This window comes from Phytophthora infestans, genomic scaffold (assembly GCF_000142945.1).
Source record: "Phytophthora infestans T30-4 supercont1.3 genomic scaffold, whole genome shotgun sequence".
Classification (NCBI taxonomy): Eukaryota; Oomycota; class Peronosporomycetes; order Peronosporales; family Peronosporaceae; genus Phytophthora; species Phytophthora infestans.
Window position 1 is genome coordinate 768,259 of NW_003303756.1, and position 2,951 is coordinate 771,209.

Below are 2,951 nucleotides of genomic sequence, written 5' to 3' on the forward strand. Positions count from 1 at the left end.
ACACGCAGTTTCTACTGTCTGAGGATGGCTGAAGTCAATTTTACAGACTCACGAGGCAACCCAGTTGACGAACAACGTGCAACAGCAGTAACAATCGGCCTACGTGGCGCCAAGAATGATCAATTCGGTCGGGGCGCTTGGCGATCTATGCATCAGTCTGGCAATCAATTGTTGTGCCCAGTCCGAGCACTCCAGCACGTCCTCCGTGCCCGTCAGACACTCGGAAGGGCCAAACATAAGTATCTCTGTGCTGACCTCAGCGCTCACGAAGTCAATGCGGCGATCAAAACGGCGGCCACAAGGGCAAGGGTGTCTCCAGCTAGCTATTCCACACACTCGTTGAGGAGCGGCGGTGCTACGACGCTTATGACGGGAAAGGCCGACGGCCTGTCGATCAAGTTGCTAGGACGATGGCTATCACGATGCTTCGAGGAGTACCCAATGCAAGCGGCGAATTCAACAATCGATCTCTCAAGTCGCATGATATTGTCTCGTCCTGTTCAAGCACGGGCCAGCAACAAGCATGGGGACCGCTAGCCGCGCCCTCGAGCTTACCGAGGCAATACACACGAGTTGCCCCACACACATATCTACGACTTGGACGCGTGAGGAAACTGAGATTAGTCCTGAGGATGATCCGTTTTCCGATAGGCGGTAAGGTCCCGAGACCAGAAGCGTATTCTTAGCAATCGGTTGTAGATAGAAGCAGGAGCGGTATTCATTCGGCTTTCTGCAGAGTAGTGCAACACCCGCCACACCTCGCCCTCGAACTTACCGAGGCAATACACACGAGTTGCCCCACACACATCTCTACGACTTGGACGCGTGAGGAAACAGATCGGAGCCACAGATACCACAGTGGGAAATCTTGATTTCCACGTCCTCCGGGCCAAGAGGGCGCGATTGGTACTGCCAAGGCTTCACTTCTGCTTTGGCATCGAAAGCTGCGTAGGCGTTGACGGTTCTCGGAGATGAGGACATGGCTGTTTTAAGCAGGCTGCTTGAGACTGTTGCTTTAAAAGGCAAATTTAGGAATGAGATTGTTGGGGTTGGCAATGAAGCAGCAGCACGACTGTAGATGTAAGCGAATGCCATCGTCAGCTAAATGATTATGGGGAGTTAGACTGCTGTTCCCTGTCCGCATAATCTCGAACTCAATAAGGAACCTCTTTCAGACAGCCCTCTTTGTCGTGATATTATGTCAGCTGCTCAAAACGTTTGAGCTCTGATTGGTCAAGAAAGTATCCCCACCTAAGCTCACACAAGCCATCCCTTTAATATGAAATGTTTCATCCTGTCATAGTATGACATGGTATCCGAGACAGTGATAGCCTCTAGCTAAGGAGGTTGGTGTGGACCGATCTTTGGTAGTCAAATAAAGAGTCAATGGTCACTTACAGAGGCTCAGTTATAGAGGTGTGACTGTATGCCTTTTTGATGTAGAGCGTTTACTATGGGAGCTGAGCATGTATATGTAATTGTCGATCGTTTAAATATGGGGAATCACTGTCCATTTTTTGAAAACTATCGGCTCCATTTACAAGCTTACAGCAGCATCTAAAAATAAAGAGACCAGTATTTTCTTTGGATTTGATTCGATTTTTCAAACATCTCAAATTTGTGATGACACCACTATAAGCGCGGACCTTGCTGTCGGTTTAACCTGCGAGGCAATCAGGATTTTCTGGGCGTTGTCCCACAATTATGCTGCTATAGTGGAGAAGAGTGCGGAAAGGTACCTACATTTTTTAGTCAATATCCGTAAACTTCCCAGTAAAAGTGCCGTCAAATGTGGCCGCTCTGCTTCTGCTTCATTCCCGTTTTACCACCGCGGCCACAAGTCGACTTTCTCAAGCCTTATTCGACATGAAGAGTGCTTTGGTAGCGCTGCTCTCTCTGGTCAGCCTTCTTGCCGTCAGCGCTAGGCTTGATGTGGCCGATATGTCCCCTGCCACGAAGACTGACTCGAGCGCATTGGCGATGGCCCCAGCGGAAATCCCCACGGATACATCCGAAAACCCCGACGCCAGTCTGACGAAGATGAACGCAACTGTCTCGGGGAACAACTTGCTGGTCACTCGCAGCAACATCATCGTCGTTGGCGACCAAGCCAAAAAGGGGATGGTAGATTTCATCAAGAATTTGGTGATGAAAGGCTCCAGTCCGCAAGACGACGATGCGCTGAGTACACAAATTATAACTGTTCTGGGTGGTGGCAATAGCACCGCGACCAACTCGGATCTCGCCACGAAGATAGCACCGACAATTAAGTCCGCTTTCCAGAGCCGCGAGAAGCCTGCACAGCTTCGCCAGATTATCGTGAAGCTGACTGAGATGTCCCCGAAGTTTGGCATGACCGAAGTGGGCGACCACGAAGGCTAATTAGCACCTCCAACCACGCATTTCCTTACACCTGCGTAATCTTATAAGACTTACTGCTGACTCACCTGTGGAGGATAACGGTGACCCGAAAACGCTGAAGGTGTCGCGTCTATACACGTTTCTATTTCTAAACACTTCAACATGAACGATTCAAAGACAGCTCTTTTTTTACTAGTACATGGACAATAATAGTATTGTCACAATACTGAGTGCTGTGCTGACTACCGGGGTACAGTCTATTAATACAGTAGTTTCCTTGCTGCTATTAAAAAGTACAGTCGTACCCTGCACTGCACTCTGCTACACAGCAAGAATACATTCCTCTACAGTACCGGTAAATAAATGTCTGAAATGTCTATGGAGGACGGATCTCGCTTCATCACCGTGGTTGCGTCCCGCCATCCGGTCTTGCCATTTTTTGGAAGTCATGCCTACATCTTATCCGGCTGAGGTATAATTGTTCTTTGCACTGCTCGCACTTACGAGTTAGTATAACTTACAAAGGACGTAATAGTCATACTGTTCGAGTCTTGGCTGGGGCTGCTCGCAGTAGAAAGCTCATCTTCAAG